This window comes from Drosophila arizonae, chromosome 4 (genome assembly GCF_054131065.1).
Source record: "Drosophila arizonae isolate 15081-1271.41 chromosome 4, UAZ_ARI_1.0, whole genome shotgun sequence".
NCBI classification, from domain to species: Eukaryota; Metazoa; Arthropoda; class Insecta; order Diptera; family Drosophilidae; genus Drosophila; species Drosophila arizonae.
Window position 1 is genome coordinate 26,809,363 of NC_142924.1, and position 14,693 is coordinate 26,824,055.

A 14,693-nucleotide genomic window follows, 5' to 3' on the forward strand; every position below is an offset into this window, starting at 1 on the left:
CATTGTTTTGGCGTCAGGGCTTCTTTCCTTTCCTTGTCTTTTGTGGGCGCGTAAATTTTGTTACTTTAGGCGTCACACTTGCGCAATAATAAAAATCAGGTGCATTCACTCTAACAGCTGTTAATAGTGCTGGAAATTGCATCGGACAATCAGCTGCTCACTAACGTTGGTGAGTTGCTAAGCCTTAGCAAAGACAGCAACCTAGTGCATACTTTCGGGCTCTCGCTGTAGTCAAGTTGAGTTTAAGTTACTGCGGGTTGTAAACTCAGATTATATTAGTAGCCATTGCCCACTACAGGCTTCACGCCGTGGTAGTCGGAGCAGAAATGGATGCCATGATGGAGGACGAGCTGCAAGCTTTTGCGCGTCGTTCCTCGTTGTTGCGATCGCCGCAGCAACAACAGAGGGCGTTGGCGCAGCCGTCGACTTCTAATCAGGCTCCAGTGGCTGAGTGCCAGGCACCCAAGTCACTAAAAGAAGCGTTAGCTCAAATAGGAGCTACACTAGAGGGTTTGTCTGCCTTATTTGGGGGTCAGCGGCATATAAATGCCTTAATGAGAGAGGAGCTGGCTAGGCTGGTCAGCCTTCACAAGACGGCCGAAGCGTTCTGCAACCGTTCGGTTAAAAACTGTGAGGTGCAGACCACGCCACTCAAAAAAGTAGGCGATAATGTTAAGGCAGCGAGCATTAGTGCTACAGTAGGTAGCAATACTCCCAAGCGGTCGAGGGAAGTTGCCTCCGAACAGAGGAAAACTCCCTCAAAAAAGCCGAGGCCCAATAGAAGTGCAGCGAACCCAAAAGAACCAATGGCTCTACGGGCTACAGCTGAAACTTCAAACCAGGCCGCTCGACAGACAAACCAGAGCAGCTGGAAAGTCGTCAAAGGGCGAAAGCCTATGCAAAAACGTCCCAGGACTGACGCGATTGCGATTTCAGGCGTAGGGGGTTGCAGCTATGCGGACATGCTTCGTGTAGTTAAAAGCGATCCAAATTTGAAGCATCTGAGCAGCGACGTTCAAGGCATTAGGAAGACAACTAAGGGGGACCTTTTACTGCAACTGAGTAGGAAGCCGGAGCATAGCGCTGAGGCTCTGCACGAAGCTGTAGGCAAGGCCTTGGGAGACCGAGCGGTAGTTAAAACACTTACCGAATCGGCTCAAATTGAGATTCGCGATCTAGATGAGTTAGCGACCAAAGAGGAGATCTTGGAGGCAATTAGGGTGGAGTTGAAGGATAGCTCACTCCCCATTGAGGCTATCAAATCGCTTCGGCCAGCTTTTGGTGGACAGCAAAGAGCTACGGTTGCTCTTCCAATTGGGAAAGCTAAAACTCTGCTCGAGCTGTCCAAAATTAGAATAGGATGAGTAGTTTGCCGTATCCGAGCCGTGGAGCAGCCTAAACGCTGTTTCAAGTGCCTCGATTTCGGTCATATGGCAGTTACAGTGCAAAAGCATGCACCAAGCCACCAAAATGTAGCCTCTGCATCCGGAAAGGTGAAAAGCAGACGGACCATTCAGCAGGCAGCTTCAAGTGCCCATCTTACCGTGAAGCTGCTCGTAAAATGAAATGTTAAGGTTTTTGCAGCTTAACTTAAATCATTGTGTTGCTGCCCAATATCTTCTAGAGCAGACCATTAGGGAAAAATGTATAGATGTAGCTTTTCTCAGTGAGCCTCACCACTGTAGAACCAGCTGCCCTAGGACATGGTCAATAGACGTTAATGGCAAAGCTGCGTTGTGGGTATGCGGCAACTCAACGAACGTACTTTCGAATGTTAAGTCATTCAATGGGTTCGTACGTGGCCGATATGGTAGCTTATGGCTTTAAAGTTGCTATCTGGCCCCCAGCATGCAGCTCAGTGAATTCACGACGGTGCTCGACGAGCTTGCCGAGGATGCTAGGGGTCGGAAGGCCATTATAGCTGGAGATTTTAACTCCTGGGCGCTAGAATGGGGTAGCCCCACAACAAATGCCAGAGGTCGTATCCTACTGGAGATCTTCGCGACACTAGATGTTGCACTGCTCAACACTGGCCATGAGTACATCTTCAGTCGGGCGGGATACGGGTCTGTTATCGACATTACTTTTGTCACTTCATCCCTCTTTCGGGGAGCAACATGGAGCCATTGCGATAGCTATACAGGCAGCGATCATACGGCACTTCTGTTCACAATAGGTGAGCCACCTGACAGGGCGTCAACATTGTGGAGGGAGTCGTATCGGCTAGACACTTTTGATCCCGCGGTCTTTTCAGAGGCCATTCAGTCTCTGGGTACAACTGGTAATGCTGAGGCCAGAGCATGCCAAATGGTAGCCCAAATACAGTGTGCCTGCAATAGCAGCATGTTACGTCGCAAGCAGTTCACGCGACAACATGAGCCTACGTATTGGTGGAAAACGCAAATAGGTGACATTCGTCGCAAATGCATCCAGGCGAGAAGAAGGTACCAACGGGCTCGCGGTAGGTCAACGTTTTTTGAGAAACAGTTAGCTTACCAGGCAGCTAGAAGACAGCTGAAGAAGGCCATTCGGGCAAGCAAAAGAGAATGTTTTTTACAGTTGTGCGACTCAGCCGAATATGACCCTTGGGGCAGGGCATATAAGATAATAGTTAAAAGACTATACGCAGGTAGACAGGTGCAGCCTACGGATCGTCTGGAGCTTAAATCGATTGTGGAAACACTCTTTCCAGAAAGTTTAAGCTCCATTCACGCCCCTGAGTCCGAGTCTGCTGATCAGGGCTCAACGAGCACTGAAATTGTTTTAGTTACAGAGGAAGAAATATCAGTAGTTCTCCGAGGTCTTAGAACCAACACAGCTCCAGGGCCGGACGGGATCCCAAATCGTGCGCTAAAGCTAGCCCTCGCCTTGCACCCAAGTACGTTCGCCGAATTATTTAATGAATGCCTGATCCAAGAGACGTTCCCGGCAAAATGGAAAGCCCAGAATCTGGTATTGCTACACAAGGCTGGCAAACCACTAGATGAGCCATCTTCGTACAGACCGATCTGTCTCTTAGACACCATGGGAAAGGTGTTTGAGCAACTGATCTGCTCTAGGCTGGAGACTGCGATTGCAAGCGCCGGAGGCCTGTCACCAAACCAATTTGGATTCCGGAAGGCCCGGTCAACAACGGACGCGCTTAACAAAGTTGTTGGTCTGGCCACTTCCGCTATTCAAGGCACCAGATGGAGGCACGGGACGAAGGAATACTGTATCATCGCGACCCTGGATGTAAGGAATGCCTTCAACACAGCTAGTTGGGATATGATACTGAATGCGCTGTCACAATATAATATCCCTAAATATCTAAGAGAGATAATAAAGAGCTACTTCAGAGGAAGAACACTGGTATACAACACGAGTGAAGGTCCCCAAACTCATACAGTGTCAGCTGAAGTACCCCAAGGCTCAGTGCTGGGTCCTCTCCTATGGAACATCATGTACGACGGCGTACTGCGCTTGGAACTACCAGCAGGCGCGCACACCATTGGCTTTGCTGATGATGTAGCTGTCGTAGCCATAGGAAAGGAGCTCAAAGATACAGAGGATATGTGCAGCGAAAGTATCAATCGCATACGAAGCTGGTTGACAGGAGCTGGGCTCGAGCTTGCGGCACACAAGACCGAAGTTGTACTAGTCAGCAGTCGCAAAAGAGTGGAAACTGCCAATATAAAGATCGGCAGCGTCACCATTGCGTCAAAGAGGGCGATAAGATATCTTGGTGTCATGATAGACACAAGATTAACTTTCCGCGAGCACTTAGAATATGTGCATAAAAAGGCAGCTGATTCTTGTAGAGCTCTCTCGAGAATCATGCTTAACACGCGGGGACTTAAACAGCAACGACGTCTCCTCCTAATGAGCGTCATTAGGTCTGTCATCCTCTATGCTGCGCCAATATGGGCAAGAGCGATGGCAACGCCGAGCTACAGCCGAGGCATTTGCGCGATCTACAGGCTGAGCGCAATCAGAGTCAGCTGCGCTTTCAGGACTATCTCCGATGACGCGGCGCTCGTCATAGCCGGTATGGTGCCACTGGAGTATTTGGTCGCCGAAGCCGTGGAGCGGAATTCGCACGGGCCTACGCGACTCAACGCTGTCAGGGCGAACAGCATCGCACGATGGCAAAGAAGGTGGCATAGCTCAGCTAAAGGGCGGTGGACGCACAAGCTCATCCCGGAGCTTGAACCATGGGTTAACCGCAAACATGGCGAGGTTAACTTCTACCTTACGCAGATCCTCTCGGGTCATGGATGCTTTCGGAGCTATTTGAAGCGCTTTGGCCACGAGGAATCTGACGAATGCCCCTGGTGCGAGCGAGGGCATGTGGAAGACGCCAACCACATTCTTTTCGAATGTGGACGGTTCCTGGAGGAGAGGCGTCGTCTGGAAGAGGCAGTGGGCCGCTCCATCAGAGCGGACAACTTAGTCAAAGCCATGCTGGAATCGGAGGAAGCTTGGGGACTAACAAGCACCTTCGCGGCCACGGTGATGATGGAGCTCCGCAGAGTCGAGCGATCGAGAAGACGAGCTGTCCCAGGCTAAGGTAGCGCATAGTGCTTGCGAAGCAATGCTTTACGGCCGTCCCGCAAGCACCGCGCGCTATCCTAGCCACCACGCAACTTGCAATTTGTTATATATAATTTTGTCAATAAATGAATATAAAAACAAGTAAGAAAGCTCCAGTCGAGACTGCTCGACTAGGAGATACCCTGAACCCTCCAAGCTGATATTCTAATCATTCTGCACTTCTTTTATGCACACATACATACACATGCATCCACACGCACGCATAAGTCTGCGCTCTGCTAACTGCGCAGTAAGCAGCGACTGCGCTTGGGCTCCGCTGCAGTGTGGGCAATATTATGAGAATTTATTTGTTAAATAATTTCTTTTGTAGACATACGATCCTAATGAAACTTTTAGAGTGTAATCATATGGTAAATATGTGTGTACATTCCAAAGCCCAAGTCTCTAGTATTTGAAATACGCTTTTTACAAAAGTGATGGCGAGGGGGTGAATTTAAGGGTGGGGGGTAAATTTTAACAAAAACCGAAATTGTATAAATTGCATATAAGCATACATTAAAAATTTGGAGACTCTAGCAATAAGGGTGTAGAAGATATAATTTTATAATTGGTTTTCGATAAGGTTTTTTATCGATAAAAAAGATCGGGATGAGTTATCGATTTTTAATGATAAACTTGATATGCGCGCTGTAATTACGGACATTTTAAAAAAAAATTTGAAGTCTCTAGCTCTTATATCTTCTGAAATCGACGCGTTCATACATAAGGACGGACGGACGGACGGACGGACGGACGGACGGACGGACGGACGGACGGACGGACGGACGGACGGACAGACAGACGGACAGGGCCAAATCGACTCAGCTCGTCGCCCTGATCAAGAATATATATACTTTGTGGGGTCTGCCACGCCTCCTTCTGCCTGTTACATACTTTTAACAAAACCATTATACCCTGATTTCCCATTTTCAATGGGTTCAGGGTATAACAAGTAAGAAAGCTCTAGTCGAGACTACTCGACTACGAGATCCCCTGAACCCTTGGAGCAATAGCTATTTCAATAATTTTTCGCGTCTCTCAGCTTACACAAGAAACACGCACACACACACACACACACACACACACGCACGCACGCACACACAGGCATACATACACACACATACATACACACACATACACACACACACACACACACACACACACACACACATACACAAACACATACACACACAAGCACCCACGCATAAACACGCATGGGCGGCAGTGAGCGCTTACTATGAGAACTTAATTGCTTAATAACTTTGTTTGTGGACGTACGATCTTCATGAAACTTTCACATTATGATTATAACATGGATTTGCATGTAATTGCCAAAGCACAAGTCTCTAGTATTTGAAATACGCGCTTAACAAAGTTGTTGGTCTGGCCACTTCCGCTATTCAAGGCACCAGATGGAGGCACGGGACGAAGGAATACTGTATCATCGCGACCCTGGATGTAAGGAATGCCTTCAACACAGCTAGTTGGGATATGATACTGAATGCGCTGTCACAATATAATATCCCTAAATATCTAAGAGAGATAATAAAGAGCTACTTCAGAGGAAGAACACTGGTATACAACACGAGTGAGGGTCCCCAAACTCATACAGTGTCAGCTGAAGTACCCCAAGGCTCAGTGCTGGGTCCTCTCCTATGGAACATCATGTACGACGGCGTACTGCGCTTGGAACTACCAGCAGGCGCGCACACCATTGGCTTTGCTGATGATGTAGCTGTCGTAGCCATAGGAAAGGAGCTCAAAGATACAGAGGATATGTGCAGCGAAAGTATCAATCGCATACGAAGCTGGTTGACAGGAGCTGGGCTCGAGCTTGCGGCACACAAGACCGAAGTTGTACTAGTCAGCAGTCGCAAAAGAGTGGAAACTGCCAATATAAAGATCGGCAGCGTCACCATTGCGTCAAAGAGGGCGATAAGATATCTTGGTGTCATGATAGACACAAGATTAACTTTCCGCGAGCACTTAGAATATGTGCATAAAAAGGCAGCTGATTCTTGTAGAGCTCTCTCGAGAATCATGCTTAACACGCGGGGACTTAAACAGCAACGACGTCTCCTCCTAATGAGCGTCATTAGGTCTGTCATCCTCTATGCTGCGCCAATATGGGCAAGAGCGATGGCAACGCCGAGCTACAGCCGAGGCATTTGCGCGATCTACAGGCTGAGCGCAATCAGAGTCAGCTGCGCTTTCAGGACTATCTCCGATGACGCGGCGCTCGTCATAGCCGGTATGGTGCCACTGGAGTATTTGGTCGCCGAAGCCGTGGAGCGGAATTCGCACGGGCCTACGCGACTCAACGCTGTCAGGGCGAACAGCATCGCACGATGGCAAAGAAGGTGGCATAGCTCAGCTAAAGGGCGGTGGACGCACAAGCTCATCCCGGAGCTTGAACCATGGGTTAACCGCAAACATGGCGAGGTTAACTTCTACCTTACGCAGATCCTCTCGGGTCATGGATGCTTTCGGAGCTATTTGAAGCGCTTTGGCCACGAGGAATCTGACGAATGCCCCTGGTGCGAGCGAGGGCATGTGGAAGACGCCAACCACATTCTTTTCGAATGTGGACGGTTCCTGGAGGAGAGGCGTCGTCTGGAAGAGGCAGTGGGCCGCTCCATCAGAGCGGACAACTTAGTCAACGCCATGCTGGAATCGGAGGAAGCTTGGGGACTAACAAGCACCTTCGCGGCCACGGTGATGATGGAGCTCCGCAGAGTCGAGCGATCGAGAAGACGAGCTGTCCCAGGCTAAGGTAGCGCATAGTGCTTGCGAAGCAATGCTTTACGGCCGTCCCGCAAGCACCGCGCGCTATCCTAGCCACCACGCAACTTGCAATTTGCTATATATAATTTTGTCAATAAATGAATATAAAAACAAGTAAGAAAGCTCCAGTCGTGACTGCTCGACTAGGAGATACCCTGAACCCTCCAAGCTGATATTCTAATCATTCTGCACTTCTTTTATGCACACATACATACACATGCATCCACACGCACGCATAAGCCTGCGCTCTGCTAACTGCGCAGTAAGCAGCGACTGCGCTTGGGCTGCGCTGCAGTGTGGGCAATATTATGAGAATTTATTTGTTAAATAATTTCTTTTGTAGACATACGATCCTAATGAAACTTTTAGAGTGTAATCATATGGTAAATATGTGTGTACATTCCCAAGTCTCTAGTATTTGAAATACGCTTTTTACAAAAGTGATGGCGAGGGGGTGAATTTAAGGGTGGGGGGTAAATTTTAACAAAAACCGAAATTGTATAAATTGCATATAAGCATACATTAAAAATTTGGAGACTCTAGCAATAAGGGTGTAGAAGATATAATTTTATAATTGGTTTTCGATAAGGTTTTTTATCGATAAAAAAAGATCGGGATGAGTTATCGATTTTTAATGATAAACTTGATATGCGCGCTGTAATTACGGACATTTTAAAAAAAAATTTGAAGTCTCTAGCTCTTATATCTTCTGAAATCGACGCGTTCATACATACGGACAGACGGACAGACGGCGGACGGACGGACGGACGGACGGACGGACAGACAGACGGACAGGGCCAAATCGACTCAGCTCGTCGCCCTGATCAAGAATATATATACTTTGTGGGGTCTGCCACGCCTCCTTCTGCCTGTTACATACTTTTAACAAAACCATTATACCCTGATTTCCCATTTTCAATGGGTTCAGGGTATAACAAGTAAGAAAGCTCTAGTCGAGACTACTCGACTACGAGATCCCCTGAACCCTTGGAGCAATAGCTATTTCAATAATTTTTCGCGTCTCTCAGCTTACACAAGAAACACGCACACACACACACACACACACACACACACACACACACGCACGCACGCACACACAGGCATACATACACACACATACATACACACACGTACACACACACACACACACACACACACACACATACACAAACACATACACACACAAGCACCCACGCATAAACACGCATGGGCGGCAGTGAGCGCTTACTATGAGAACTTAATTGCTTAATAACTTTGTTTGTGGACGTACGATCTTCATGAAACTTTCACATTATGATTATAACATGGATTTGCATGTAATTGCCAAAGCACAAGTCTCTAGTATTTGAAATACGCTTTTTACAAAAGTGTTGGTGAGGGGGTGAATTTAAGGGTGGGGGGTAAATTTTAACAAAAACCGAAATTGTATAAATTGCATATTTACACAAGAAACACGCACACACACACGCACGTACGCACACACAGGCATACATACACACACACGCATACAGACACACATACACACACACACGCATACTCACACAAACGTATACACACACACATACGCAAACATTTACATACATATACACACACAAGCATAAACACGCATGGGCGGCAGTGAGCGCTTACTATGAGAACTTAATTGTTTAATAACTTTTTTTGTGGACGTACGATCTTCATGAAACTTCAGATTATGATTATAACATGGATATGCATGTAATTGCCAAAGCACAAGTCTCTAGTATTTGAAATACGCTTTTTACAAAAGTGAGGGTGAGGGGGTGACTTTAAAGGTTGGGGGTAAATTTTAACAAAAACCGAAACTGCATAAATTGCATATAAGCATACATTAAAAATTTGGAGACTCTAGCAATAAAGGTGTAGAAGATATAATTTTATAACTGGTTTTCGATAAGGTTTTTTATCGATAAAAAAAGATCGGGATGAGATATCGATTTTTAATGATAAACTCGATATCCGCTCTGTAATTACGAACATTTTAAAATAAATTTGAAGTCTCTAGCTCTTATATCTTCGGAAATCGACGCGTTCAAGCATACGGACAGACGGACAGACGGACAGACGGACGGACGGACAGACGGACAGACAGACGGACAGGGCCAAATCAACTCAGCTCGTCGCCCTGATCAAGAATATATATACTTTGTGGGGTCTGCCACGCCTCCTTCTGCCTGTTATATACATTTCAACAAAACCATTATACCCTGATTTCCCATTCAAAATAGGTTCAGGGTATAACAAGACTAAAAATCTATTTTTTATTTATTTAAACTACAATGAATTCTGACACTAACCAAAGAACACATAGACTAGACATGTAGAACAAACTTTTTCAACACCGAAAAAATGCGCTGAAGAGATCGGACAACTTCGTATTTGGTCGGCTCGGTCTTCTGAGGCTCAAGCAGTGAAATTAAGTCACGACAAAATCAGTGTGCTGCGACTGCTGCCACGAAATGCACGCATTACCAAATGAAGCACGGCTATGCGCTCTTTTTTCCTTACTCACTCTCTCCCTCTCTTTATGGTCTCTCTCTCTATGGTCTCTCGAATAGCAGCAGCGCACAAAAATTGAAAATTGTTCGCGACGATCTTAGCTCGTTCCTTATGAGTGAAGGGTATACCGAAATTTGAAAAGCGTTCGCCACGTTCATACAAATGTTAGCGTTTTCATGATTATTTCTAAGAAGGGTTTGAAATCGTTGGTGCTCATAAAAATATGATTTTGCGACGGGCATGCACACACACACTCTCCCTTGCTACATGTAGTATGAGCATTTGTATGCCTGTGTGCGAAGCTCTTGCCGCCTGTTGCAATTTTACAGTTCAGCATTTGCATTTGGTCGATCTTGTGAAGTGCTCACATACATATGTATGTATGTCTGTATATACATTTGATTGTGTGTACGCATGGGATGTGCTGCTCACAATTATGGGATATCACTTGTAGAAGTGACAAGTGCACTTCCCAATACTCTGTGGCACTGTGGCCGACGAGTAACTCATACACATACACATATGTATGTGTGTGGTATAGTGACTGGCGCCTATCTTTAAGCACTTGATTTCATTTCAATGATTGTGGGTTCGCCTATCAGAGGGCATTTTTAATGAAATGTAATACCTGATTAAACTCAGTTGGCAAAATGGGATGCGATTTTCGATCCCTAGCACCCGTTCATATATGTACATACATATACAGGTGTATGCAAGTAAAATAACTTAGTCAGCTTTAGATAGTCAGATATTTAAATAAAAGCGCCTTTTCAATTAAAACCCAAAACCGTTCACACCATTAAAAGTTGAGGTAGGCACACGCCAATGTTCATCTGCCAGGCATACACACACGCATATGTAAAAGAACACAGGCATACACATGCTTCTACAAGCGATATCCCATAATTGTGAACATCGCATCCCATGCGTACACATAATCAAATGTACATACATACATACACACATATGTATGTAAGCACTTCACAAGATCGACCAAATGCAAATGCTGAGATTTAAAATTTCTATAGGCAGTAAGAGCTTCGCACACAGGCATCCAAATGCTCATAGTACATGAAGCAAGGGAGAGTGTGCTCGTCGCAAAAACATTTTTATTATGGGAGTTTTGACCTTCCGGCGAACAGGTCGTGACCTCGTTCAAACTACCAGTTAGTGTTATCGTGGTTAGTTATGATTATTAAACTAACAAATTGATTATTAAACTAGCTACGAATAAATACGCAACCATCTCTACGTGCATTTCCTTACTTTATTAAACTTGTCGCCTTATAACCTTTATATTTGCTAATTAGTTTTATTTTTCCCTTTTGATCGCTCACATCGAGAGCTCCAGACTGACTAAAATCTGCACGCAGCTTTCAATCCTCTTCTACCGCTGTGCAGATTTTACCACGCGACCAGCAATGCAATTCACCACCGCGAGCTTTCGAGCTGCACGGTCGCATTGCTGATCGCGTGCCCGCCCACTCATTTGAATTTCGCTTACTTTCTAAGGCTAATCGCTACGGCACTTACATCTAATTATTAACTACCTTACGAACTAACGCTTATTCTACTTACTACCTAATAATAATCAACTAATATCAACTTACGTCCTACATCTGAAATATAAACAATGATTTCAAAATATAATCTTAATAACTACAAAAATCAAAATCCATAACAACAATATTCCATTTCATTTTCCTTAATTGCTACAAAATCAAACTATACCTCAAATCCTATTCAAATCCTATTCACCATAACAAAAATCTATTTCATTCAATATCTTTACTTATTACCTACAAAAAGAGGCCACCTTACACCCCCCCCCCCCCCCCCTTACTTCGACAGGGAAATTATTACGCCCCCCGATGAGTCGACGGTCACCGTATAGGCCTGTTCCCCGTTTCCCCGGTCTCGGTTACCGGGGTCATGTTAGTTTCCTCCTCTCCTTGATGAAATGGCTTCAACTGTGCAATGTTGGCCACCCTTCTCTTGCGTTCGCCCTCCTTCGTTAGGCGCACTACGTTGGGTGATAGGAACTTAACGACCTTGTAAGGGCCGTCGAATTTGGGCGCCAGTTTCGCCGCGAATCCTTCCGCCGCGTTCGACAGTTGATGTTGTTGCAACAGAACTGCCGAACCCAACGTTGGCCTCCAGTCACGCCGTCTTAAGTTATAGTGTCTGCCTTGATCTTTTGATGCTCGCTGCAAGTTACTGCGCACTATGTCGAAAACCTCTCTCATATTAACTTCTTTGGCCTCGGGCTGGGTCTCTCTAGTCGCCGAACCGGGAGTGACTTCATCGTACAAAGCGGCGGGTAGGCGTGGTTCCCGCCCAAACATCAGAAATGCTGGAGTGAAGCCCGTGGAGTCGGCCACGCTCGAATTGACTGCCAGCGTTATCTCCGGCAACAGCTCGTCCCATTAGCTCTGATGGCCTTAGATATACTGAGCTATCATTGTCTTCACCGTGCGATTAGTTCTCTCCGTCGGGTTCTCCTGCGGCGGATAAGGCGCTGTGTACTGGAGTGTCACCCCAAGGATTCCATGAACGCCTTGACTCTCCTACTTGCAAATTGTACGCCGTTGTCGCAAACGAATGTCCTGGGTACTCCAAATCTGCTGAGTATACGTTCCCGGAACGCCAGTTGCAGGAGAGCGGTAGTAACTCTCTTCAATGGCACCAGCTCCACCCATTTAGCGAAAGCGTCGTGGAACACCAACAACATTGTGTTCCCACGCTTGGAACGCGGCAAAGGTCCCACGAAGCCTGCGCACAAGACCGCCATTGGCTCCGCCACCTGTAGCCTTCCGACTGGCATATACTATTACTCGCTCCTGCCCCTCAACTTCTTGCGTCAGCACTGCACCGAGGACGTAGTCGCTGGCGTCGGTCTGCAGCACGAATTTGGCCGAGAAGTCGGGACAGGCCAGAATAGGCGTGGTCGTCAAACTCTCCTTGAGTTTCTGCAACGCCTCCTCCTGTTCCTCGCTCCAGGTCCACTTCTGACCCTTCTTCAGGAGCTTCGTCATCGGTTGTACTGGCGATGCGAAGTCTGGCACGAACCGTCTATACCACGATGCCATTCCTAGGCATTGCCGCAACTCCTTTAGACACGAAGGTGATGGGAGGCTCCGAATCGCCTCAACCTTCGCGGGATCCGTGCAAATCCCCTCTCCGCTTATTACGTGGCCAAGGTACGCCAACTTTTCCCGAAAGAAACTACATTTCATTCTGTGGAGTCTCAGATTGGCCGCCCGCAACCGCCGGAAAACTTCCTTCAGGTTGGCCACATGCTGCTCCTTTGTCGCTCCGATGACCACTATGTCATCTAGATATGCAAACGCGTGAGGCTCCATGTCGGGCCCGATGACTGTATCCAGTGCCCTCTGGAATGTCGCCCCCGCCGAATGCAAACCGAACGGCATCACTCGCCATTAGAACAGTTCCCTGCCTGGCACAGTGAACGCCGCCATCGGGATCTGCCAGTACCCGCTCTTTAGATCCAGCGTCGATATGAAACGTGCGTGCCGCAACCTCTCTAAAATGTGCAGGATCCGCGGAACGGGGTCGCATCCGGGATCGAGTGGGCATTGAGTTGACGATAATCTACGCACATGCGCCAATCCCCAATATTTTTCTTGACTAAGACTATGGGTGCGCTGTGTGGGCTCTTCGACGGCTCAATCGCCCCTGCTTGGAGTAGCTCGTCCACCTGCTCGTCGATCGCCTTTTGCATAGCCGGATTTTTAGGGTAGTACCTTTGCTTCAAAGGCTTGTCGTCCTTCTTTCGGATACTATGCTCGGCGATGTGCGTCACGCCTCTGAGGTCCTCAAACAATGCTAGCTCTGCTTCTAAAAACTCCTGCAGTTCTTCCTCCAACTCTTCCGGCCACTCCTTGCTACCGGGCGCGGATCGTTCATTTCCTCCATACTCGCTTTCTGATTCTTCTCTTGTCGGTGGACCGCCTCCGGGCTCACCTTCCTTCTCCAACTCGACCGACCTAAACTCCGGCGGCCGCTCCTCGGGTCCGCCCCTCAAATCCTCGCTCTGCTTCACAGCTCCCGCGGAAGGCCCTGCTCCCCTTTTGGACCAGTGCCTCGCCTCTTTTCTTTTCAGTGCCTCGCCTCTTTTCTTTTCATTCCTCCTTGTCGCCGGAAGATTCTCTCCAAGTCTCTCCTTCGGCGTCCCTTTGTTCATTCTTTTCCTCTTACTTCTGCTTTTCTTCGTCCATTTCCTCTAACCTCTTTTCTTGTCGGGCGGCGCGCCTTGGCTCGACGCATCCTGAACGCCAACTGTCGACACCGTGATTGCCGACCTTGGGTCCTCCTTCGACGTCGCGGCTTCGCGCGACACCTCTGGGCCCGACTCCTTCACTTGTCCTTTAGCGAGCTGGCCTTGCTCTCTAAAACCGCTGCTGCCTTTCTCTACTCTTTGTTTACGCGGTAGCGACGCTCCTTCTCCCACGTCGTCCACCATCCTCATCTCCAGCTCCGCGTTGCCGCAACACACCGTAGTGCCGATGGCGCATAGAAAATCCATGCCGAGGATGACATGGTGTAGCATGGTCGGCATTATTAGCAGGTTCGCTCCCGCCGTCTTTCCAGCCAGACTTTCATCCGTTTTCATCATCCTTGTCACGTCCAGCGCTGATCCATCGGCCAGCCTGATTCGCGACTCCACCTGGCAACGCTCGCATCGTATCGTCCGTTGGCGCACGGAATCTTCGCTGACAAAACTGCGCGTGGCCCTGGTGTCGATCGTGGCGGTCATCCTTTGACCCCCGACCATCACCGTCGCGACGATCTTCCACTCT

General features: G+C 47.7%; 1 pseudogene; it reads right to left on the bottom strand.

Annotated features, from left to right (window-relative positions):
• Positions 1–11,790: 11,790 nt before the first annotated feature.
• LOC149269508 (uncharacterized) lies at positions 11,791–12,335 on the bottom strand (annotated as a pseudogene).
• Positions 12,336–14,693: the final 2,358 nt, after the last annotated feature.